This window comes from Myotis yumanensis, unplaced genomic scaffold (genome assembly GCF_028538775.1).
Source record: "Myotis yumanensis isolate MYYU_CA2020_CCGP unplaced genomic scaffold, mMyoYum1.0.hap1 SCAF_11, whole genome shotgun sequence".
NCBI classification, from domain to species: Eukaryota; Metazoa; Chordata; class Mammalia; order Chiroptera; family Vespertilionidae; genus Myotis; species Myotis yumanensis.
In genome coordinates, this window is record NW_027223762.1 from 35,019,671 (window position 1) to 35,047,195 (window position 27,525).

The 27,525-nt window shown below is 41.0% G+C and overlaps 1 pseudogene; it reads right to left on the reverse strand.

Annotated features, from left to right (window-relative positions):
• Window positions 1-1,746: 1,746 nt before the first annotated feature.
• On the reverse strand, window positions 1,747-18,404 carry LOC139019639 (neuronal PAS domain-containing protein 2-like; annotated as a pseudogene).
• Between the last annotated feature and the right edge of the window lie 9,121 nt (window positions 18,405-27,525).

Consider the following 27,525-nt stretch of genomic DNA (forward strand, 5'->3'; position numbering starts at 1 on the left):
ATTTTAAAAATATATTTTTATTGATTTCAGACAGGAAGGGAGAGGGAGAGAGAGATAGAAACATCAATGATGAGAGAGAATCATTGATTGGCTGCTTCCTGCATTCCCCCTACTGGGGATCAAGCCTGCAACCCAAGCATGTGCCCTAACCGGGAATTGAACTGTGACTTCCTGGTTCATAGGCTGATGCTCAACCATTGACCCATGCTGGCCGGGCAGCAACTAGATATCATGAAGGAGTTGTGTTTTATCATCCACATTTCCTTACAATCCAATCTCTCCTCAGCCCACTGTAGACTGGCTTTTGCCACCCAAATTCAACTTAGACTGCTCTCAATGAGGGAGCCCATAACCTCTCTACTGTTAAAACTGGTTACACTTTCAGCATCTTTAACTCTACTCCTGTCTTTGCTTCTACAAGACTACACTTTTTTGGTTTCCCTCCTACTTCTCTGATTTCTCAATCCCCTTTAAGATATTTCTTTTTCTATTTACTTCCTAAATGTTGGTATGCCTCAGAGTTCTTTCTTCAGTTTGCTTTTCTTCTCACTTTATATCCCTTTGGACTATTTATATAGTCTTATTGCTTAAGTTACCACTGATGAAACTCAAACCTCTGTCTCTATCCCAACTGTTTCTACTTCTGAGCTACAAACCCACAGACCACTGTTTATCTGACATCCTGATCTGGGTCTCCCACTGACACCTCAACTCAGCAAATCCTAAGTGAAATGCATCAATATTCTATACTTGTCCTTTTTGTGTCTCCCTCTCATTTGACTCTACCATCATCCATACAGTTGCCTACTTCCAAATGCGAACATTGTCTTTAATTCCTTAGCTGCCTTCCACATCTAATAGCAGGTAATCAATCATCTGTACAGTCTCCAATCTGGATTTCTCTCTACTCCTCCTCATCTAGGGGGCCACTACTTTAATTTGCACTGTCATTATCTCTTATCTGGCAGTGGCCGCATAATTGGTCTCCCTGCCCTCCCATCTTTGGGCTCTTCTCAAGTCCATTCTCTATATTGCAGCCAGAGTAATTCTTTCTCACATGCATATCTGAAGCTGCCTCTCCTCTGCTAAAGTATTTAATGGTTTCCTGTACTCTCAACCTAGATACTAGTCAACCTATGCTCACCTCAGTCTCCGGCTGCTGCTCTGGCACTTGTCACACAGAACTGCTTGCAGCCTCCAGCTCTCTCTCTCTCTATTTTCAGGCATTTGCACTCACTGCTCCCTCTGCCTGGGATGATCCTTCCTACTCCATTCTCTTCCTCTCTAATTCCAACTAGTCTTTCTTGATCCAGCATAGATGTTTTCTCTTTGATGGAGGCTTTTTGACCTCAAAGGCCGAGTTAGGTGCCTCCTCTATGCATTCCCATAGGGCCGTATCATAGCACTTGCCATACCAATGTATCTTCTCTGTCTCCCTCACTAAACTGCAAACCTTTACAGGGTAGATGGTATACTAGTTATCTCAGCAGAGTGTCAATCCATTGAATGAATTATGGAAGGTAGTCCTAAGGCCGTGGTCGGCAAACTGCGGCTCGCGAGCCACATGCGGCTCTTTGGCCCCTTGAGTGTGGCTCTTCCACAAAATACCACGTGCAGGCGCGCATACAGTGCTGTTGAAACTTCGTGCCCGTGTGCAGAAGTCAGTTTTCGGCCTGGGCGAGTCTATTTTGAAGAAGTACTGTTGATATTTGGCTCTGTTGACTAATGAGTGTGCCGACCACTGTCCTAAGGGATTGGAAAGAACATGAGTGGGGACTGGGCCACCGGGGCTGACTTCCATGAGAGCTGCTGTTGAGCATCAGGCTGCTGGGAACTGCTGAAGCTCAGGGACATAGTTGGCTGCTGCAGAAACATCTGGATGTTAGAGTCCTGGACCAGTCAAAACTGCTTCTGGGTCTTGTGGAGCTCCTCCTGCTGCCACCAGATGTTGGCCTGCAGATTCTCTGTCCATTGCTCTGGCTGGTCTTTGATGGTCTGGAACATGCTGAACGGTGCTGGAAACTGTGCTGGGGGGTAGGTGGATTCTGCAAAAGGTCTGAGACAGGAGCTGCTGTGCGAGGTCACCGTACGATGGAACAGGTAAGGAAGCTGGCATCGTGGCTGCCTGGCTGAGCCCTGGCACAAGGAGCTCTTGAAGCAGGGTGGCCAATCTTGGCACAGCCATGGTGCTAGCTTCTGCCATCTACTTGCTTAGAGTGCAAGTGGATTGTGACATGGCCATGTGCAAGGATTTATGGGAACATCTTAAGGATGCTGATGGCGAGTGACTTGTATTAAGGTTTGAGGTGCCCACGTCAAGAGCATTAAAGTGCTGCTGAGGTTCCAGCTTGAGCCCTTGCTAAAGGATGGATGACCTCGGATGGCAGATCTTGCAAAGCCAGCTCCTGCTTCCTTTCCACTCGGACAATTGCATAACTGACCACTGAGTCTGTGCACATGATGAACTTGGGCTGGGAGTTCCACTGATGGCCTTTGGTCAGAAATTAATAACAACATGACATTCCTTTGCCAAACTGCATTAGGTGCTGGTGGCACCTGGCCAGGAGCTCCAAATGATCAATGTGTAGTAGTCATAGCCTGAGGTTCCCAAAACTTCAAAAAGCAGGTATCCTATGGTTGGAGGGGCTCTGTGATCCAGAAATAAAAATTTCCATTCCAAGCTATGCCTTGAAGTGAATTACTCTGAAGATTCCTCAACTATGCACATTTCCTTTAATAACTGTGATGTTGCTAGGGGAACGGTAGTAATGAAGCAGACCAATTTCCAAGTGGCACCTGGCAAGGCATTGAAAGGGCATTGTCAAAGCTGTTACAGGAGGGGCTAGGCACATTGTTGTAGGAGAAAAATTCCCTACAAATGTTATTTATTCATAAGTTGGACATTCCTTTGGGTTCAAGCTACCTCTGAGAAAATGGCAATAAAACTCTAAATCATTGTTAGATCTTAAGTATCCTGGGGAGGGGGAATCCGTCACAAGCACATGAGAAGAGAGCATCCAATAAACTTCTGAAAGTTCTTGTTCTGGAAGGAAATTTAACAAATTCTGATCCATGACATCCTACGGTAAGTGCCCTGGGTGAGGTGTGATACCGTCAGAAAAGTAGAGAATGTTGCTTTCTATCGTCATGGTGATGATGAAGCCATCTGATGCCTCCAACATCAGCCCTGTGAATTATTCATTACTGAGGAAGGAAGGTTCCCACTCCTGTTGAATATCACAGATTTCTGTTTGCCCTGAGAGACCGCACTGTGATTCTGCAAAAATCTGATGACTTTTTCCAGCGCCGTAGTTTTGTCCATTTCCCCTGTATTGTCAGGGAGCATAGAGTTAAGCTCTTTTTTTCTTTTTAAAAAATGTATTTTTACTGATTTTAGAGAGAGAGAAAGGGGTAGGGATAGAGAGAGAGAAACATAGATCGGCTGCCTCCTGTACACCCCTACTTGGGATTGAGCCCGCAACTTGGGCATATGCCCTTCGGGAATTGAACCAGTGACCTCTTCATTGACGGATGAACGCTCAACCACTGAGCCACACGGCAAGGCTAGCTGAACTGGTCCTGGCTTCTGAAAAGTTAGGGAACCTGTTTTATGTACATAACAGACTTGTTTCGAAAAGCTCTCTTTGCCCTGTCCTCATCTTCACTCATTATTTTTTCGATGCAGTTTTTCCTTGGAGTGGGCCAGGGTGGTCCTGTGGGGCCAGGCATCAACTGGGCCAGGGAGAAGCACCTCCTGCTGCCACCCTAGGAGCTGGAGCTGGAGCTGGAGAGGGCGCAGTGAGCTTCTCCATGGCCACCACAGCATGCATCCTGGGCTCCTGCGGGAGGCAGGCTACTCTCATGGCAAAGCCTGGATACACATAGGCCTAGGTTTTGGTTTCTTCCTCTTCTGAGTCTTTTTTTTCCCCAGCTTTAAAAATGCAGGTTGCACGTCCCTCCTCACAGAGTTGCTGGGAGGATTGAATGAGGTGCCTGGCATAGGATGTGGCACATGAGCTTGGGGTTCATAGCAACCAGAGAACCTGGGTTCCCTGGGAACTTGGTTTGAGGGAACAAGAATGAACTCAGAGGTGGGTCATGCAGGAGAAGCCAGCAGGGAGCAATGAGTTAGGCCTGAATCTGAAGTGGGAGTTGGAGGTACAGGTTTAGAAGTTCTCCGGTTAGGGACACTGAGCTGGGGCCTAGGAATAGATAAGACTATCTTGGGGAAGGCTCAGGCCAGGGAGCAGTAAAGAGAAGGTTTGCCTTGCAAAAAACAGAGGAGGAATGGTCTGTGGGATCAATGTTAGAGAAGAACTAGGATAAGGAAGGAGAAGCAACAGTGTTACACACTGCAGAGAGATGGAGGAGAATGTGGGTTTGGACTTAATGAGGTCATAGATGTCCTTGGAAAGAATGTTGATGGCTGTTTTGTGAGGTTAATCATTTGTTGTAGTTCAGAGTAGAAAGATAGAGCCATGTGGGTCTTTGGAGTTCAAGAGCAAAAGCCATCTTAACTGATAAATGGGGAAGGAAAGGCTGATGATAACTGTAGCAGCAAAAATTGCTCATAAATTAAACACAGGGCTCTTCTCCACTTCTAATCCCCACCCCACTAACTCCTGCTCAGTTTAAGAATATCAAGGAATAACCAGGCATGGTTGGCAGGAAACTGTGGAAGCATATACAAAACTCTATACAGAGAGTTTTGTATTTAGTAACTATCCTTTATTCTTTCCTATGTTGCAGGCATTGTGCTGAATGTCTTGTGCATGTTACATCACTTACTCCTTATGACAATCCTTAAAATATTTTTGTCAATTAATGTTTGAGAAAAATAATGTTTAGAGAAGTTAATTGTTGATAGTGAACTGGTGATGACTGAGATTAAAACTGGGACCTCTGACTCAAGTTCTTCTTCTTCCCTGGTCTGCTGGCATAGGGGTGGGCAGCATGGGGGAGGGGACCTAGAGAAGTCTTTGGGAGTGAAGGGAGAAGCATAGCAAGGCTTCTGAAAAGTTAGGTAACCTGTTTTATGTACATAACCCACTTCCCTTACTCTGCCCCGCTAAGTAGTAAGTGAAGTTTACTGTACACCAAAGAACCACCCAGAGCTGCATAGTCTCATAACATTTTCTGCCCTGATGGAATGTTTTTTATCTATGTTGTCTAATATGGAAGCCACTAGCTATCCATAGCTACTGGGCACTTGAAATGTGGCTACTGTGACCAAGGAACTAAATATTTTATTTTATTTTAATTAGTTTAAAATTAAATTTAAAAATTGATATTTGATTCAGTTATTGGAAAAGTATATATATATATGTATATATATTAGGTTTAAGTATATTTTGAACAACTTAGTATATGAAACTACATTTTCAATTTAAAATTTTGTGAAATCTAAATACAGGTAGCATACAAATTGATATTTACTGTGCATGTAATATACACTAGATTTCAAAGACTTATATGAAAGAAATGAATATAAAATAGTTTATTAATAATTTTTAATTGGCTACATGTTGAAATAATATTTTTGATATTTTGGTTTAAATAAATATTAAAATTAATTTCATCTGTTTTTAGAAAAAACTTTAATGTGGCTGCTAGAAAAATGTTAATGAAATATTTAGCACATATTATATTTCTGTTGGATAGCTTTGCTCTAGAGGTAGGGTCCTGGTACTAACGGAAGTGGGGTTGGAAGGCTTTTCCATACCTTTTGCTACTCTAGGCCTCTCCATTCTTCCTTCTTCCCCATCCTTTTTACTCCTCTTACCCTTGAGGTATAGAAAGTGTTATGCACTTAATTATACCTCTCCAGAGTATTTAATTTTAAAAGACAGTAGAGGTTGTGTGGATACTTCACATAAAGAACTCATTGTCACTGGATTTCAGGCCTCAATAAGGGAGGTATTTGGCTTTTTAGAAGTCACTACTGAACTTCCAGGATTATCTCTATTTACATGTTCTACCCATGTAAGTACTCATACTTGTCAAACCTGAGTCCCAGTTTAAAGACTCCAAAATGTGTATATGTAGAAAATTATTAGTTTGCTCATGTATATTGCTAGTCTCCCTATTTCTAAAAATGGGCCTTGCTGAGGTGCTAAAGGACACTTGCAATAAAAAACCTGTCTTGCTCAAGCCTCAAATCTGAGCAGGCATCACTGGGTGAAAGACTAAAATGCTAAAGATTGTACATCTCCAAAGTTTGCTCTCCAGAGCCTCTATTAAAAGGATATGCAGTAGAATCTCTTTTTTTTTTTTTTTTTTTTTAATATATTTTATTGATTTTCTACAGAGAGGAAGGGAGAGAGATAGACAGCTAGAAACATCGATGGGAGAGAAACATCGACCAGCTGCCTCCTGCACATCTCCCACGGGGGATGTGCCCGCAACCCAGGTACATGCCCTTGACCGGAATCGAACCCGGGACCTTTCAGTCCGCAGGCCGACGCTCCATCCACTGAGCCAAACCGGTTTTGGCAGAATCTCTTATTTATTTTTGATTAAAAAAAAATAAAGTATCCTTGCCCTGGCCGGTGTGACTTGGTTGGAACGTTGCTCCATACGCCAAAGGTGGCAGGTTCGATTCCTGGTCAGGGCACATACCAAGGCTGCGGTTCAATGCCTGGTCAGAGCCCATTGGGAGATAACCAATCAATGTTTCTCTTTCACATTGATAGTTCTCTCTTACCCTCCCTTCCTCTCTCTAAGATCAGTAAAATAAATAAAGTAGCCTTGGTTTCTTTATATGTAAATTGGGGAAAGCAATAGAGAGAGAGAATACTTGGGTAGACTCATGAGGGCTGAGAGGACAAAATGAATTCATATATGTAAAGTGCTTAGACCAGTGTCTGGAATATAATAAACCTTTAGCTCAATCAGTGTTAACTATTAATATAAAATGGATAGTTTTGCTCTAGAGGTAGTGCAGATGTGTGACAGAACTTAAGTGGCATCTGATTTCTATTAGAATACTTATTGGAAGCATACTCAACTATCTTACTCAACAGAAGGAAAAGATTGGAATAATCAAAACCCTAGGAGAGTTGGGTGGAGCTGGACATCAAGAACTTGAATGCTGCACGCACTCTCTGATTTTTGTCTCTATGCTTCTGTGTGTGTTAACTTCTTCACATGGCCAGAAACCAACAACTCCTGAGTCTACTTCTTATACTTTCCTCTACTAGAGAGAGTCTCTTCTCAGTTACAGTTTTTTTTAAAAATGAAAGATATTTTTATTGATTTCAGAGAAGAAGGGAGAAAGAGACAGAAATATCAATGATGAGAAAGAATCATTGATTGGCTGCCTCCTGCACGCCCAACACTGTGGATTGAGCCCACAACCCGGGCCTATGGCACAACTGGGAATTGAACCGTGATCTTCTGTTTCATAAATCAACAATCAACCACTGAGCCATGCTGGCTGGGCCTCAGTTATAGTTTTAAAAAAAAACATCCAAGGGAAGGACTATGAGTGGCCTAGCTTAGGTCAGGCACCCATTCTTAAACCAGTCAATCTTGGCTGAAGGAGCCAGGACATATTGGAGCATGGTTGCTCTTGTTGGAACCCCATAGTTAGAGTTTGAGTAGAGAAGTTCCCAAATGTAAGTGAGGGTGTTGGGCAGGTCTTTGGCATGCTGTCATTGGCTGGGTACTGCTGGGGAAAATCATGGCTTCAGCTCAATACTAAAGCAGATCCCAAAGGTGCTGCAACTTGGGGCTGTTAACTGCTCCCTTTGTAGACAATCACTAAGTTCTTGCAGGGACCTTTGAACAGCATACCAATTCATGGTTGCCACAGTCCATCCTTGTGCTGCACAGATTTACCTCTCTGCACATGTTCAGGGAGCAGCTCCTCCATGTTCCTCCATTCTGAGGGGTGTGAGCTTTTGTTAACCATACCCTTTTCTGATTGGGATTGCTGCACTGTCCATTCAAGGTCACAGTCCAACAACAGAGTGCCAGAGGCACCCATGTGAGTCACTTGATTTCCACACATATGCCTCCCTTCCCTCATTGTGTAACAGGAGCCCTGCTTCCACTAGCTGATCAGGTACAAGGACCTCTGCCAAGAAGGTCTGTTTGTTTATTTGTTTATTTGTTTATATTTTAATCCTTACCCAAGTATGTTCATTGATTTTAGAGAGAGAAGAAGGGAGAGGGAGAGAGAGAGAAGCATTGATGTGAGAGAGAAACATTGATTGGTTGCTTTCCACACACACCCCAACAGGGGATCAAACCCTCAACCTGGATATGTGCCCTGACTGGGAATTGAACCCATGACCTTTAGGTTTACAGGATGACACTCCAACCAACTGATCCACACCCACCAGGATTGGTGACTATTCTTGCCTGTTGGTCCCTGGACACAGGGATCCAAAGTGCCTAAGCAGCAGCCATAGCTTATAGTTCACTGTGTCCACTGGCAAGACTACACTCTCTAATGAGTCCCTCCAACTCTGCAGAGCCCAGATTTGCAAGGATGGGAAACACAAAATCCTCCAGAGGATCACTGGGAGTGACAGTAAATGGAGCCACTACTGTGTCCAATTATTGGTTTCTAGCACATATTTTCTTCCTACTGGACACACCACCATATAGCAGCCTCTGATTCAGTGCATATACTGCATCCTGGAGGAGTGCTCAATCCTTAAGAGTCTTGCCTCCAAGATAACATTTTACAAACAACAGCCAGGTTATGAGATCCTTCAGGTAGGGAGTCATCAGTATAAACCCGGAGTCTTTCATATCATCTGGAATATGATACTGGAGTCCATATGTATTGTTCAACCAAATGAATAAATGAATTAATGAATAATAAAACGTGAATGCTGGGTGAATACAAGACATTTGGGACTAGGGAGTGGTATTGGATGGCTACAGATTTGGCAATATCATTCATAATCATTTTTCAGCTACAATCTATAAGGTCTGACTCTTGAACCCTTAACTCCCACCCTTACCTTTCTCATGAGTTTCAGATAAACATCTACAACAGCAAACTTGATGGTGATGTCTAATATTCCAAAAGCACCTACAACAGAACATGTTCAAAATGAACTTATTTCCCCACTAACCCTGTTCCTCCTTCTACTAATGTGACCCAGATCAGAATCTTAGAAGTCATCCTAGACTTCATCCTCTCCCTCCATCAATTTGTTACTAAAATCTTGTTATTTCTGTATCTTCAATAGCTTAGGAATTTGAGTTTCTCTCCCCTCTGGTTTCTTTCCCTCTAGCTATTCTTCGTTTCCTGTCCAACTTCCTTGTCATTGACAAACTGATTTTTCTAAAATGCAGACTTAATTATGCTTCTCTCTTTCTTAAGCGGGCGGATCACAAGCATTCTCGTGTTTTCCTATTACACAGTGTTTTACATAAATGTTAAAGGCACGCCTTAAAATTAAATACCCATTGCATTTTGAAGTTATTTATTACATGTTCTTAGAAGTTAATATCTTTTTAAAGAATGATAAAACCCATACTTCTTCGTTATAACATCTGGCTTATAACATCTTCCACGATCTGGTCCTGTCTATCTTGCTTACCACTCTATAAAGCTATAAGCTTGTGGTGGTGGGAATTATATCATCCTCAACTTCATCATTATAGTGCCTAAAACAGTTTTGGTGACCAAATACCGTTTTCCTAAATGAATGAATGAGAAGACCTGAAATGGGCTTTGAAGATTGAGCTAGGTAAATAAAATATAGACTGAACATCTAATCTGAAACCTTCCAATAATTATTGAGTTACTAAGTTGAGTTTTTTTGATGAAATAGATTCCTTGTCCTTAATTTTTATATCTCTAGGCTTCTGGTCAAGATGGTAGCATAACTAAATGCAGTACTTGAATCCTCCCACAACCACATCAAAATTACAACTGAACTACAGAATAACTATCATTCAGAAGGGCCTGAAATCTAACTGAACAGAAGTCCTACATCTAAGAATATAAAAAAGAAGCCACAATGAAATTGATAGGAGGGGGTGGAGATGCTGGTCCCACACACACCTGTGGTGGATAAAAATTGGAAGGAAATCTCAGCTTCAGAGGACCCCTCCAGGAATGAGAAGTCCCAGCCCCACAACAGGCCCCCCAACCCAGGGTTCCAATGCCAGACAAAAATGTCCCCATAACTTCTGGCTGCAAAAACCAGTGGAGATGGTGGCTGCGTGAGATGGAGGGCTGCTGGAGTCCCAGGCATTCCACTTAAAGGGCCTCCACAGCCCTAGCCGGTGTGGCTCAGTGGATAGAACATCGGCCTGGGGACTGAAGGGTCCTGGTTCGATTCCGGTCAAGGTCACATGCCTGGGTTGCGGGCTTGATCCCCAGTAGGAGTAGTACAGGAGGCAGCCAATCAATGATTCTCTCTCATCCTTGATATTTCTATCTCTCTCTCCCTCTCTCTTCCTCTGAAATCAATAAAAATATTTAAAAAATAAAATAAAAATAAACAAAGTAAATAAAGGGCCTGAACAGACTTACCGTATTTTTCTGTGTATAAGACACCCCCCACTTTTCCAATCCAAAATTAAGAAATCAATATTTTAAACATTTTACTGGTTTTCCTCTTAAGGCCTTCTTTTTTTGGCATCTTTTAAAGAGTTGTTCTTCCTGTTTTCTCCACTGTCTGATCACACACTCAGTGGGAGGAGGTCCAAAATGTCTCTCTGCAGCTCTATTTCCATGCTCTTTTGCATAGCTGATTACATTCAGTTTGAATTTTGCCAAGTAAGACAATTGCTTACTGGTATTTATCTTTTTTTTTTTTTTGACATCTTTATGGGCTCTGAAGGCTCTGGTCCCTGTTGCATCTGCGCACTCTCCCAATTATAGCATCAGCTGATGTCAATAATAATAAGGCTCGTGATTGGAGGAAGCCTGTTTGACAAGGTATGAGCAGCTACACACCCACGCGGTTCCCTCCTCGGCTGACTTCCCTGTATAAGACATCCCTCAATTTTCATAATGATTTTAGAAAAAAATAGTGTCTTATACACTGAAAAATACAGTACTCAGATTCACTTGCTCTGAGCTCCAGTGCTGGGGCACCAGGGATATATGGAAAGGAACTGAATTGTCTGGAATCAGGCAAGAGCTGGATGGGCAGTTTTATCCCTGACAAAAGCCATTGTTCCTTTTCAGAGCCCTCACATCCCACTGAGCCAGTAGACAGGTGCCATATCTGAGTCTCCATCACCCTGGCTAACATTTTTGGCCCCATCTGGTGATTCCCTGAAATCCTGCCCCACCCAACTTGTGAGCCCATCCAAGCTGCTTTCAGAGGCTTTTCCATATGAATGGCCTCTCGTGGCTCATGCTTCACACTTTTCCAAAATCTCTCAAATGAACAGCATCTGGCTTCTATGTGCCCTATATCTCTCACTAAGTGGCCCCAGGCCTGGCAGTAGCAGCAACTGGCCTTGGTTTTTAGCTTGGCCTCTTTGGGGTACTTCCAAGCCCAACACAAGTAGCAGCCATCTGCAGATCACTTTGTAGCTCATGCCAGGTGGCTTCTGGCAGGGCACAGGGGGAGGCTGACCTTGATCTATACCTCCCGGGAGGCTCCAGAGCCAGTGCCCCTTGAGAACAGCTTCAGAATATGTTAAAGTACCACCCAACCTCCTCCACCAGGGACACACTCATGGAGAGGACTCAGCAAGCACTGGAGCTCCCCTGAGGTAAGTCCTGCTCTGTGGGATTGGCCCTTGCATAGGTGAACCTCCATGGTGGTCAGAGCTAGTCCTTGAAACCAATCAGACTGTGGGCAAATCCTCATACGGATATGCCAACAGCAATCAAGGCTCAACTACAACAGGAGGGTGCACACAGCTCACACAGGTGATCTGGGAAGCTATGCCTTTGGAGCTTACAGAACACCTACTACATAAGGCCACTCTACCAAGCCCAGTAGATGTAGCAGCTCTACCTAACACACAGAAACAAACACAGGGTGCCTGCCAAAATGAGGAGACAAAGAAACATGTCCCAAATGAAAGAACAGAACAAAACTAAAGAAAAAGAACTAAACAAAATGGAGACAAGCAATTTACTAGATACAAAGTTCAAAACACTGGTTATAAGGATGCTCAATGAACTTAGGAGAAGAGTAAACTCATTGAGAACTCCAACAAAGAGATAGGAAACGTAAAAATGGAACTAGAAAACATAAAAAAGTTCCAGTCAGAAATGAAGACTACATTAATTGAAATGAAGAATACATTACAGGAAATCAACCATAGAATAGATGAAGCAGAGAATCAAATCAGAGATTTGGAAGATAAGGAAGCAGAAAACACCCAATCAGAACAGCAAAAAGAATCCAAAAAAATGAGGATAGCACAAGGCGTCTCTGGAACAACTTCAAATATATCAACATTCAGGAAGTGCCTGAAGGAGAAGAGAGGGAGCAAGAAATTGTTCAAGACCTATGTAAAAAAAAAAAAAGATGAACTTTCTTAATCTGGTAAGGAAGTGGATATACAAGACCAGGAAGCACAGAGAGTTCCAAACAAGATAAACCCAAAGAGACTGACAACAAGATCATAATTAAAATGCAAAAGATTAAAGAGAGAATCCTAAAAGCAGCAAGAGAAAAACAGTTAGTTACCTACAAGGGAACTACCATAAGACTTTGCAACAGAAACTTTGCAGGCCAGAAGGGATCGGCACAAAATACTCAAAGTGATGAAAAGCAACAACCTACAACCAAGATTACTCTACCCAGCAAGGCTATCATTTAGAATTGAAGGACAGATAAAAGAGCTACCCAAACAAGAAAGAGCTAAAGGAATTCATTATCATCACACTAGTACTACATGGAATGTTAAAGGGTCTTCTTTAAAAAGAAAAAAAAAGAAAAAAAATATAACTAATAAAATGACAATACATATCTATCAACAATTGAATCTAAAAATCAAAACAAATGAACAAGCAGAACAGAAAAAGACTCATAAGATACAGAGAATATTTTGTGGTTGCTAGATGGGAGGAGGGGTTGGGAGGATCTTGAAAAGGGGAAGGGGTTAATAAGTACAAATTGGTAGTTACAGAATAGTCCCTAAAGTACAGCATAGGGACTTACATAATATTGCAATAACTATGTATGGTGTCAGAAGGATGCTAAATTGATCAGGATGATCACTTAGTAAGTTATATAATGTCTAATCATTGGTTTGTATACTTGAAACTAATGTAATATTAGTTGTAATATTATATGTCAACTGTAATTGAAAAATAAAAAATTAAAATTAAAAAAAATTTTGGTATCTCCATGACCAGCTTGGCACATAGTAGGTATATATTCAATAATTTATTAATGGTATTATGTATTCAGCCAAAGGATAATTTCTTTGGGGAAATGTAATGTTTATTTAATTACAGAGCAACTTACTTGGGAAGAGATGAAAACTTCATTAGTTCTTTGTGAAGAAGCTATTCTGCTGGTCAGATACCTGAGCAAACAGACCAGGCCTTAAGACAATTTAATCAAGCACATTTCTTATTGACCAGAATGGACCTGCTGTTGGAGAGGACACCTGTCTTCCTGAGGTCAGTGGCTCCAGCATTAAATTTATTAACTGTAACCAGATCTGGCTACAGATGCTGCCAAAAACAGGGATATCCCAAGGTGTTGTTACTGGATACTAATTTTGGATAAATACCTCCTGGAGGCTTTAAGTCTTTCAAAATGAAGACTGTATGCTATAATAAATCATAACTATTACTGGAGTTTCCATTTCAGTGAATAAACTCATATTTTTTGTAATTGGGACATACAACATACATACTGGCATTTAAATACTTAAATAGAGTTCAGAAGTCAAATATTTTACAAGACCCTAGGAACCTGTTTTCAAAGTAATGAAAAGTGACCCTGGTTGCAATACGATCACTCCCTTCGGAGAACTTGCAAATAAATTTAGTTAGTAAAAGCTTCTGCCAGCATGATTCTAGTTCAGAGAACAACAAGGATATTCCCAGTTGCCAGTTGCTCTTATCTGCTGCTGCTCCTAATGCCTAATTTGGAAAATCTCCATTTTGCTGTAGGTTTAAGACTGGGTTATCTAATCCCTAGACTTTTTTCCAACTATTTGATTCTTTGGAGCTTTCGAGGAAACTCGTGGTCCATGGTATAGTACCTTTCACTCAAACTAAAAAAGGGTAAGCTGGTTAAAGTATCAATGGTCAAGGCTTTGAAAACTTTTTTTTTTCTTGACAGGAAGAGTTTTCGACCTTATTAGTTAAATGAGGAGATTAAAACTTAATAGCAACTCTGCTAATTTTCTATTATTAAGCTGAGATGTGGCTAAATATTTTCTACTATCATGCCAACACGAAAATGGATTTTCTTGCTTCCAGTTTAACTAGCTAGAAACTTCTGCAAATAAAGCTTCAATCTTAAAATGAGATGGTGTTTTTTTTTTTTTAATCCTCAAGAGCAGAGAATGGAGAAATGAAAAGGAAGGAGGCCAATTTATTCATCCTGATCACCAAGAGGATTGGAGCTTTAGGGAAAGATTTCCTGAGATGACAGAATGTCATTTACAGTGCTCTTAAAAAATTAATAAGGCAATTTGACTTTTAATGCTTTTGCAGTCTTAGTATAGTGGCTTTTTATAGCCCTGAGCTGTGTGTTTAAATGCACATCAAAATGTCAAAGTGGGCCTCTACATAACACCTCTTTTTGCTGTCTCCAAAGGGGCTACTTAATTATTTGCAGACGTACAGCTTCATTTGAGAACAAATTGAAATACCCCTAACTAGTTGTGAGCAAAGCTGGTCACCTGATGCCTTCAAAGGCAGTTAGGAGCAAATGTAGCCTGGTTGGAGTTTGGTATTCCAGTAAGGGGGAGTGGAGGGTTGCCTATGGATTAAGAGCATCTGCTGTAGAATCTGGTAAACTGGGTTTGAGTCCTGGATCAAGTCTCACTAATTATGAGACTTGTGCAAGTTACTTAAACTCTCATTAGTGAAAAGGAAACAGTAATATCACCTACTGAGCATAACACAGTTCCTGGAACAAATAGCAAGGGCTTGGTAAATCTTACCAGCAAAGAAGAAAATAAGCATCATCATCAGCAAAACATAATACCTGCAAGATTTTGTACTAGGTCCTAAGGATACAACAATGTGTAATAAGATATGGATTCCATCCTTCTAGGCTGATTGGAGATTAAACATATATAATAAGCTGGTATGGCACTACTTGGAGTGGGCAAGGAGCCAGGAAAGGTTTATCAAGGAAGAAAGACAGAAGCTTGGCCTTGGAGGAAGTGCAGTATCCAGATAAGCTAACTACAGGCCAAGGGCATTCTCAGGGCTACCACAATTGCATAACTGAATCTTCTTGTCAACCTCATTGAGCATCTCAGTTACCTCAATAACTAAGGATTCATGGAGCAGGGAGGTAGGGGAACTTAAAAGGTTATTGGCTGTGTTACTACTTTTTTTAACTGAATGTTTTCAGTTTGGCCATTTGAAAACAAAGATTTGTTACTAGTTTAAAAATAATTCTTTTCCTTAAGTAAAAACTTTGTCAAATGTAGAACAGAAATAATCCTTTGCCACAACAAGATAAAAAATTACTTATGGCCCTGGCTGGTTTGGCTCAGTGGATACAGCCGTTGGCCTGCGGACTGAAGGGTCCCAGGTTCGATTCCGGTCAAGGGCATGTACCTTGGTTGCGGGCACATGCCCAGTGTGGGGTGTGCAGGAGGCAGCTGATAGATGTTTCTCTCATCAATGTTTCTAGCTCTCTATCCCTCTCCCTTCCTCTCTGAAATCAATAAAGATACATTTTTTTAAAAAATTGCTTATGCACCCATCTGTGTCTACCTTTGTTTGGAGATAGCATAACAGATATGATCCCAACCCAGAGATACAATCAAAACTGAACCATACAAGCTTATAATTTATATAGTTCAATAAATCATGTTTGAAGAAAGGTGTATAGTCTAATTAGTCCAAGGAAAATATAATAATGAGTTTGACTGGGGTGGTGGCAATGAAGAGAGGGAGAGGCATATAGATTCAAGATCTTTATAGAAAGCCTATTTTACTTTATTTTTTAATCTAGAGGCCCACAGCACTAATTCCTGCACCATGGGGTCCCTTGACCTGGCCTGCAGGATCGGGCTGAAATCAGCTCCCTGACATCCCCCGAGGGTCCCGGATTGCAAGAGGGTGCCGGCCAGGCCAAGGGACCCCACTGGTGCACGATCGGGGCCTGGGAGGGATGCGGGAGGTTGGCCAGCCGGGGAGGGACTGCAGGAGGGCTCCAGGGCATGTCCGGCCCATCTCACTCAGTCCCGATCGGAGCATCTGCCCCCTGGTGGTCAGTGCACGTTATAGCAACTGGTTGACCGGTCGACTGTCTGCCCCCCTGGTGGTCAGTGCACGTCATAGCGAGCAGTTGAGCGGCCTTAACATATCATTAGCATATTATGCTTTGATTGGTTGAATGGACAACCGGACGACCAGATACTTAGCATATTAGGCTTTTATTATATAGGATATATTTTTGTTGATTTCAGAGAGGAAGGGAGAGGGAGATAGAAACATCAATGATGACAGAAAATCATTGATTGGCTGCCTCCTGCACGCCCGCCGCACTGCGGATTGAGCCCAAAACCTGGGCATGTGCCCTGACCAGCAATCACACCAGGACTTCCTAGTTCACAGGTCAATGCTCAACTACTGAGCCATACCAGCTTGGATAGACAGCCTATTTTAAAGATGAAATATTGTAAGGAGAACAAGCTATTAGGTAATATTTTCCCAAAAACTCTTCTCTAGAGACCATAAAGATATTGATGCTCTACTGCAGCGGTTCTCAACCTGTGGGTCGCAACCCCTTTGGGGATTGAACAACCCTTTCACAGGGGTCGCCTAAGACCATCGGAAAACACATATATAATTACATATTGTTTTTGTGATTAATCACTATGCTTTAATTATGTTCAATTTGTAACAATGAAATTGGGGGTCACCACAACATGAGGAACTGTATTAAAGGGTCGCAGCATTAGGAAGGTTGAGAACCACTGCTCTACTGTAACCAGAAATTTTATCAAAAGGTTGTGTGTTTTTAATCCCAAATATTGACATGTTAGGGGTAGGACTACTGGAATGTCTTCTTGGAATCCCACTCATTCATTTATTATTTTATTCATAATTTATTATGTTTTTTACTTTGTGCCATGCAGTACGTGTTAGGTATTGCATATATGTTAGTGAACAAAACAGATATGTTTCCTTCTCCCATGGAACTGAAGACAGACAATAAGCACGTAAGCAAATAAATCACTATATAAATACATTCATACATTTACTCACTGAAGAACTAATATTAAGCACATATTGTATGTTGGGGAATATTTTGGGTTCTGGGAATTCAATGATGAGCAAAAATAGACTGGTTTCTGTCTTATGGAGCCTACATTCTGAGAGGGAGAGGCAACTTACTCAAAGAGTTACACTAAAAATGGCAACATTGTAACTATGAAAAAGCTATGAAGGAATAGTCATAAAGAAATTTGACCCAACAAGGAGGTCAAGGAAAGCTTCCTTGAAGAAGTGAAGAATAGACGGAGAACTGAAGGATAATAAAGTTAGCTGGCAAAAGGAGGGAGGGGAGAGCATTTCAGAGAGAGGGAAGAGCATGTGCTTAAGGCCATAGTATGTCTTAGAGGCTAAAAGATGGTGAGTATGGCCAGAAGAGGAAGATGAACCCATAAAGGAGGCAGAAAGGGTGCAGTTGGAGGTGAAGGAGCAAGCCACAGTCATAGAAACCATGGGAAGAAAGTGTTTCAAAAAGAAAGCCACAGACAGAGTCAAATGCTGCTGAGAGGTTTAGTAATATGAGAACTGAAAATGTCCCTGGATTTCACAACATGCAGCACATTGGTGAGCCCAGTGGAATTATGGGCCATAAGCCAGAATGGAATGATTTGAGAGTGAGTGTAAGGAGAGTAAATGTAAAGGAGTAGAGTATGATTTTAGGAATTGCATTTGGTCACATGTAATGGAACCTGATGGCAGTAGTTTAAATAGGGTTATTTTTCTCACATAACAAGAATGACAGAGGGTGACGGACAGTTCAGGCTGCTGTAGTGGCTTCATGATGTAATGAATGCCATAGAATCCTTCTTTCTGCTTTGTTGTCATCCTCAGTATATGGCTATTTTTTTTCATTGTGAATGCAAGACAACTGTTCACTCTCAAGTCGATAGGAAGAAAGAAAGATCAAGGGGAAAGTTCTGGTGCCTATTCCAGAAAAGCAGAAATTTTCTGTAAATCCCCAGTCCACTTCAGCTTACATGTCATTGGCTCGAAGTATGTCATATGGCTGGGAGGCTGGGAAATGTAGCTCTTCAGCTTGACCCATTGCTGCTCCTAATAGAATCAGCTTCTGTAGGAAGAAGGGAGATGGATATTGGGAGCAACCATGGCAGCTACACAACACATACAAACCACACATTCAGAAAGTGTGTTGGTAAAAGAAAGGAGCGAGATAAGATGATAGTTGGAGGGGAACATGGAATTAAAATTTTTTAAAATTTAAATTGAGAATGACTTGAATATATTTAAAGACAAGAAGGGTCTAATCAAGAGACAGAAAGTGTGAGAGGGAGAGAGAGGATTTGAATATAAAAGAACAAAAGAGGTAATTAATTCTGCCCACCGATGTGGCTCAGTGGTTGAGCATTGACCTATGAACCAAGAAGTCACAATTTGATTCCCCATGCCCTGGTTTCAGTCTTGATCCCCAGTTGGGAGTGTGCAGGAGACAGCAGGAGGCAGCCAATCAATGATTCTCTCTCATCATTGATGTTTCTAGCTCTCGCTCTCTCTCCCTTCACCACTGAAATCAATAAAAAAATATATATATATTTAAAATATATTTTATTGATTTTTTTTACAGAGAGGAAGGGAGAGAGATAGAGAGTTAGAAACATCGATGAGAGAGAAACATCGATCAGCTGCCTCCTGCACATCTCCTACTGGGGATGTGCCCGAAACCCAGGTACATGCCCTTGACCGGAATCGAACCTGGGGCCTTTCAGTCCGCAGGCCGACGCTCTATCCACTGAGCCAAACCGGTTTGGGCAATAAAAATATATTTTTAAAAAAGTGTAATGTTCCTTAGAAAGGGAAAGGGGAAGGGGATGGAATCTAAATCAGAAGAGAGATTAACATTAAAGAGAATAAGGATAGGTTCTCTATGGTAACAACAGGAAAAGGAAAGTAGGCTTACATGTTTTATATTGAAAAAAATGAAGTTTCTATTTCCTCTATAATGTAGGAGGTGAGGTTTGCTATTGCCAATGAGAGGGTATAAAGGAGTGATCAGAGCTTTGAGAAGTTTGACATGTTAAAGTTTGAAATAGCTGTTGCAGAGCATAACTGACTCAAGTATAAAGGGCACAAATAAAGTTCTATCGGGAATGTTGTTCTCATCACCTTTCCTGAGAAATACTGATATATTAGAGAATGAGTTTCAGACAATCAACATGACTAGAAAGACATCAATATAAAGCCTGGTGTTGAGTATTAAATATACAGTTACTTATACAACTACCTACCCTTGTGCTCATACCAGCTGAATATCTCTCTCTCTCTCTCTCTCTCTCTCTCTCTCTCTCTCTCTCTCTCTCTATATATATATATATATATATATATATATATATTAGCCTAAGCGACCATTACGACTGAATGACCGGAATGGCTGCATGACTGGCCAGTAGCTATGACATGCACTGACCCAGACCTTGCTGCTGGGGCCTTGACAGCCCCAAATCTGGTTCACCTGCACTCCAGACCCAGACAGGAGGGAGGAGGGAGCCGATTCCTCCTGAAATCGGCCGTTGGTTAGCTTGCTGCTGGGGCCAACCTCCTGTGGTCCCTCCCCCCAGCAGGCCACGCCCCCTCCCCATGGTCCCAATCACCGGCCAGGCCGAGGGACCCTACCTGTGCATGAATTCGTGCACCGGGCCCCTAGTCATTAACATAAACATAATTTATTCAACAAATATTTAGTAAATATCCTCTACATACTAGGTACTTATGCATGTCATGTAGCATTCGAGGATGGGTTGAGGGTAGGTAGGAAATATAGCCTGGGAGAAGAAAGTAGTAAGAAAACAATGTTTAGAAAAGGTAGACCCTCTGTTAGCTGGGAAAATGCATAGAAATCTTAACATCCAGGCTCAGAGTGGCTAAACTTCACCCAGGCAATGGCATCCAAGGGATGGTCTGATCTGAGCGGTAAGATGGGGGTGCCAGCATCTGACTTTGGAAGCTCTGGGCAATTTTCATGGCACCAGGGACAGACCTGTAGTCAGATCAGTTGGAAGTTAGGGCGCCTGGAAGGGCAACCTAGCTGTGGAGATAGCAAATGCAGAGTTAGAGGGCAGAACAGGTTTCAGCAGGCCTGATTCCTACTTGGCTGATTCCTCAAAATGTCAGCCTCAAGAGGCTGCAGGAACCTAGATGTTAGAACCCCCAAAGTAAAGGAGCCTGATAGACTGACTCAAGGAAATTGCATCTGAATGATGCTGCACGTGTCAAAAACTAGGTTATCCTGCATACATATCTATCTTAGAATGCCTAGTGCAATAGAAAAAGATTTCTATTTCTATATTTGACTTACTACTATGAATATTTTTATATTCTACTTACCACTATGGAGAGAATACATCATACTCAGTGGGGCAGATAGTAATAACAACTTATTTATTGCACATGCTACATGCCAGACACTGTTATAGATACTTAATGAGCTCCATCTCATTTTATCTTTACAATAACCTTCTGAGTTAGCTACTATTGTTCCCATTTACAGAAGAGAAACCTGAGCCTGATCCTAGTAAGTTTAATTTTCCCAAAAGCACATGGCTATAACTAGCCAAGCCAGGAATCTAGTGCATGAATGACTCCAGACCTTCCATTATGCCATAACTGTTATAGCACACTGTTCCAGTGCAGTGTTGAACCCTAATGAGTGTCACTGAAATAATTGGTCTGCTTCTGAAATCACAGCTCTTTAAGATCTCAGGATCTGTTGCTAAAATGACAAGACCATGCTGCCCTCTATCAGCTTCAATGACATTGGCCACTGGTAATTTTCAGAATGAATAAGAATATTTGACATTTGTATTGTGATATACACTTCCAAAAACATTTTACTCAAGTTTGCAACATATGAGCATTGACGCCCACACATATACACAAAAATCAATGCAAAATTTTTAATGAATCTTAATTTCTTTTGCAGTAAAGGCCAGTTATACTCTGAAGACAAACGTAATAGCAACGACTTCCCAAACCTGTTGTATCATCCTTGCCTATTCCCACCCTATAGGATACTCTGTAACTCAGTAAGTACCAGTTCCAGTCTCCCCAGTGTTTTTCTACTCACTCGCAATGGACTCTAGACACATTCCCTCAACCCTCTACTTCAAAATTTAGCACTGAATAAAACCAACTACACTTGTAATTGGAGTTCAATGAACTTGAAAGTCAAAAATCCTTGATCTTTCTCAAGGCCAGTGATATCCCTGACCCAGCTTGACTCCTTGCAACCCTGTCCCTATCAGCTCCAGTTGGATTCTATCACAAAGCTCAGGTTGAATATCCACCCAATGAGAGGCTTCCCAGGTTCCTGGGTCTTCAACCCATTCTGTAGAGCAGGGGTGGGGAATGTTTGGCCACGGGCCATATAAGGCCCACAAAATCATTTGCTCTGGCCCTGCCTAGGCATTAGGGGCCAGTTAATGAAATGTTTGACGAAATACAGCAGGCTAATTTTTAAGTTGATAATTTTGTATGGCCTGCAAATGATGTTATAAATATCCAAACGGCCCTTGGTAGAAAAAAGGTTCCCCATCTCTGCTGTAGAGATCTCCAGGTCTTGATTTCTGGCCTTACCACATGCGCTCTGAGCTTCTCCTCCTCTGTGCATCATGAAAGGGCTGGCCCAACTGTGGCAATCCTCCTCACTTCTTTTCCCTCAACTCCAAACAATTATACTTATGTCCCCAGGTTTATTCCTCCTAAATACATAGTCTGCTGAATGTTATATTCTTATTCTGTTTAGGCACTTTGTCACCAACCCTAGTTAATTTTTTTTTACCATGGTCCATATTAAAAAAACCCCAAACATTTTATATTGTGACAATGTACATACAAAGCTTTCCCTAACAATACTTAGTCTTTTACCCTATGGCAACACAATCTGATATATTTTTTATTCTATTAAATAAATTCAGCCACTAAACTGATTTCACTAAACACTAATAGGTCAAGACCCTCAGGATGAAGCCCTTGTTCTAAAAAATCCCCAATACTTTTGGCAACTTATCAGAACTTAAAATGTTAAAAAGTGATTTTTGCTCTAATTCTCTCCATTTTCTCCCCCCCACCACCACCACTTTTTAATTCCTTTAGTTTATTACAATATCAGATGAGTTGGTACAATCAGTGGTGAGAGTATTACTAAAAGCTATTTGTACACCATCTTAGACAGCAATCGCTTACTGTACACAATATTTATGTGATGATGGTGATGACAGTGCTATATTGAATATGGTAAGGAAGGCAGAGGATGTGAACTACATGAAATATCACACAAAACCCAAATTTAATCCCCTAACCCCAAATTCAGCATAATCCCCAAAATGACAACAGTCACTCCAATTCCCCATGATGTACTGGTAAGAGTAAGTGTGATGGAGGAGGAGTTGGACTGAGGAGACAGCAGTCTTACATAATTGCTAATTTTACAAAGACATATTGCCATGTGAACACATCACTAGGGACCCCCACTCCCAAGGCTCTGGAAGGGGCTTATATAAATGACGGAGCCTGAAACTTACATTTCACTAGTTCATGGTAAATCTGCTTCTAAAAATTTCAGTTATTGAATGAAGGAGTGAATATGGTGAGCCAGTTATAAGACTGGCTCTGAGGTTAAATGTATTTAATTTTTAAATTCACCATTTACTAGTTTGTGACTGTGATCAAATTAATTTTTCTGTGCCTCTGTTTTTTAACCCATGAAAGAGGATGATAATATCAAACATATAGATAGGAAGGTTCTGAGGTATTGAAAGAGATAATGTATAAAGCATGTACTTTGGTGTCTAGCAGATGGTTAATGCTGATAAGAGCAATCTACTTTTAAATATATTTTTATTGATTTCAGAGAGGAAGGGAGAGGGAAAAGAGATAGAAACATCAATGATGAGAGAGGATCACTGATTGGCTGCCTCCTGCACGCCCTCCACTGGGGATCACAACCTGGGCATGTGCCCCTCACTGGATTTGAACCTAGGACCTTTCAGTCCTCAGGCTGACACTCTATCCACTGAGCCAAACCAGCTAGGGCAGTAAGAGCAATACTTATGTGATGATGGTGATGACAGTGCTATATTGAATATGGTAAGGAAGGCAGAGGATGTTGAAGAGTTTAATGCTTTTTTGATCTTATAATAAATGTTCCCCAAACAGCTGTGATTTTAAAAATTTTCTACATATAGTTGGTATACTCTGATATTTTAAATTCCTTTGGCTGACTTGGTTTTAGTTTTCCAAGATCCTTCAATAAAGTCTGATGAAAAATGATTTAAAGAATTTTTTAATTTGAGCAGAGCAGTAGTATAAACAAAAAAGGAGTTTATGAAAAAAAAAAGAAAATATAAAACTTAGGAAAATATTGTCATATTCCCAGGATGCAGAGATAGAATTAGTCTTCATGCCACTGTCAGTTCCAAGAGCCATGTCTTCCTTTAGCACCCTCTCTGCTCTGTGGCCTCCTGTCTTGGATCAACCGTAGATGATCTTCACATAATTTTAGCACTAGTTTCCATGAATTTTCCTACTCTATGCTCCTATGTAAGACCTTTGTTTTTGTGTAACTAAAGAGTATAGCAGCAGGGGAAAGTGTAAGATGGAAAGAACATTCTGCCACCCACTTTTTTTAAAATGTATTTTTATTGATTTCAGAGAGGAAGGGAGAGGGAGAGATAGAAACATCAATGATAAGAGAGAATCATTGATTGGCTGCCTCCTGCACACCCTACCAGGGATCAAGCCCACAACCCGGGCATGTGCCCTTGACCAGAATCGAACCTGGGACTCTTCAGTCTGCAGGCTGACGCTCTATCCACTGAGCCAAACCAGCTAGGGCTGCCACCCATTTTTCTTACTCTATTTAGGGTCACTACATTACTCCTCTATCAGAGTTTTACCAGTGTCTTGAAATGGTTAGATGCAAGGCTAACACAATCTAGGAGAACTAGAAACCTCCAAAATGCTTGCTTATTGATCCAGAGAGCTCCCAACTCCCTTCAAACAGTTGTTTAGAAAGGAGAGTTGCAGATGTCCCTTATTGATATATACATACATACATATATACATATACTATAAATATCTCAATGTCCATTGGATAAATAAATTTAGTGTTTTGAGAAGCTGAATCAGTGTGTTTACTATAACTGTTCTGTCTCTGGGAGGGGAAAAAGTTGCCAAAATGAAACCTGAAAAATGCAAACAACAAGCAGGTATCCATCAATTGTCTGTGGAGACAACTGTGAAGACAACTGTAGATAGAGAAATACATCTGGCTCGTGAGAAATTGTAAGACTAGACAGTAAGCAGGATAATGTGTAGGTCTGAACTTCTACCCCCAGGCTAGAAGAAAAGCTGTGAAAGGACTTAGAGCATGAAATAATAAAAAGTGTATATATTAGTCTCTGCCCCTAGTTCTTGGCACAACACTCCTAAAATCCTCGTAATTTTCTAAGTAATAGGAGTCTTTTTGTTTTAATGAAGCAATATTTGGTGGGCTCCTGAATGAGCACTGATCACCAGAAAGACCAAGCCAAGCCTGGAACTTTGAGTCTCACTCCCATCCTCCAGAAAGGGGATAGAGGCTAGATACAGGGGTGGGCAAACTTTTTGACTCGAGGGCCACAATGGGTTCTTAAACTGGATTGGAGACCCGGAACAAAAGCATGGATGGAGTGTTTGTGTGAACTAATATAAATTCAAAGTAAACATCATTACATAAAAGGGTACGGTCTTTTTTTTTTTTTTTTTTTTAGCTTTATTCATTTCAAACGGGCCGAATCCGGCCTGAGGGCCGTAGTTTGCCCACGGCTAGGCTAGAAACTGAGTTAATGGTCAATCATACCTCCCGGAGGAAGCCTCCATAAAAATCCCAAAAGTATGAGATTCAGAAAGCTTCCAGGTTGAAGACACAAAGGATGGAGGTAATGGAAGGGTGATGCACCTGGCAAGGACATGAAAGCTCTGTGCCCCTTCCCCCACACCTTGCCTTATACATCTTTTCCATCTGGGTGTTCATCTGTATCCTTTTATAATAAACTGGTAAATATAAGGTAAGTGTTTTTCCTGAGTACTGTGAGCAATTCTAAAAATTTATCCAACCCAAGAAGGAGGTAATGGGAACCCCAACTTATAGCAATTGGTCAGAAGTATAGGCAACCACCTGGGACTTGTAACTGGCATCTGAGAGTGGTAAGGGGCAGAGAATGAACCTTCAACCTGTTGGATCTGATACTATCTCCAGGTAGATAGTGTCAGAATTGAGTTAAATTGTGGGACACCCAGCTGGTGTTGGATAATTGCTTGATGTGTGGAAAACACACATATGGTATCAGAGTATAGTGAAGTATGGTAGTGGTGTGAGAGTAAAGGAGAAATACAGGGAGTGTTCTCCCCATACAGAGTGGTTTTGCTGTAAGGACTACATTGCAGGGTAAGGTGGGGGCTTATCTAACACTTCAAGACTCAGGAATCAGCTTTGGAAATACTCTGTCATCCAGGATGATTGCTTTATCCCGGACATATGGAACCAAACCACATCTGGGAATATTCAGAATACGTAAAAAACTCTCTCAAACTCAACACTAAGAAAACAACACAAAAAAATTTTTTAATGGGCAAAAGATTTGAAAAGACATTTCATAGAGAAGATAAAGAGATGGCAAATAAGCACATGAAAAGATACTCTTCATCATTAGCCACTAGGGAAATGTAAATTAAAATCATAGCGATATTCTGCCACCCTTATTAGAATGATAAAATAAAAGACTGGCCATACTAAGTATGAGCAAGAATATGAATCAACTGGAACTTTCATACATTGCTAGTGGGAATATAAAATACATCTGACCAGTCACTCTACTTCTAGGTATTTAGAAGAAACAAATGCATATCTCCATACAAAAACTTATACACAAATGTTCATAGCAGCTTTGTTTTTAAGAGCCCCAAACTGGAAACAATCCAAACATCTCTCAACAACAGTTGGATAGGGAAATTACAGCACATCCATAAAATGAAACCCTATTTAACAATAAAATGGAAGGAACTGTTGATACCCACAACATGGATCAATCCCAAAATAACTATGTTCAGTGAAAAAAGCCAGTCAAAAAGGAGTACATATTGTATGATTCCATTTATAGAAAATGGAAACTAAGCTATACTGACAGAAAGCAGATCAGTGGTTGGCTGGGGCTAGGGTGAGGGCAGGAAGGAGGAATTACAAAGAGACATGAGGAAAACTTTGACGGTGATGGGTCTATTAATTATCTTAAATTTGGTGATGGTTTCTCAGGCTATAGATAAGTCAAACTTAACAAATTATACACTTTAAATATGTGCCTTTTATAGTATTATCAATAATGTATGTCAGCTCTGGCCAGTTTTGCTCAGTGGATAGAGCATCCACCCACAGACTGAAGGGTCCCAGTTCGATTCCCATCAAGGGCATGTACCTTGGTTGCAGGCTTGATCCCTGGCCTTGGTGGGGCACATGCAGGAGGCAACCAATTGATGCGTCTCTCTCACATCAATGTTACTTTCTTTCTATCTCTTCCCCTTCCCTTCAACTCTCTCTAAGAAATCAATGGAGGGGGATTAAAAATGGTGGCATCTACACAATGGACTACTACACTGCTATAAAAAAGAAGGAACTCTTAACCATTTACAACAGCATGGATGGACCTGGAGAGCATTATGCTAAGCGAAATAAGCTAGTCGGAGAAAGATAAATATCACATGATCTCACTCATTTGTGGAATATAATGAACAACATAAACTGATGAACAAAAATAGAGCCAGAGAAAAAAATATTTTAGAATATAATAGAAGTAATCTTGTTATTTGCAGATTTTTAATATTTCCTATAACATTTGTGATATTATATTAAGTTAGCACAGTTTTGGTAATATTATTATATTTAAAATCTTTTTTTCTTGAAATATTAATTGCATGTAATATTATATTTTAAATCATTTTTATTGAAATATTAATGTTTACTGCATGTAAATGGCTAATTATTTTGTATCTACAATCTGGTAATAGATTTATTTTGTATATTGAAAAATATAAAATAAAAAAACAAACAAAAAGAAATCAATGGAGCCCTAGCCAGTTAGGCTCAAAGGATAGAGCGTCGGCCTGGGTACCAAAGGGTC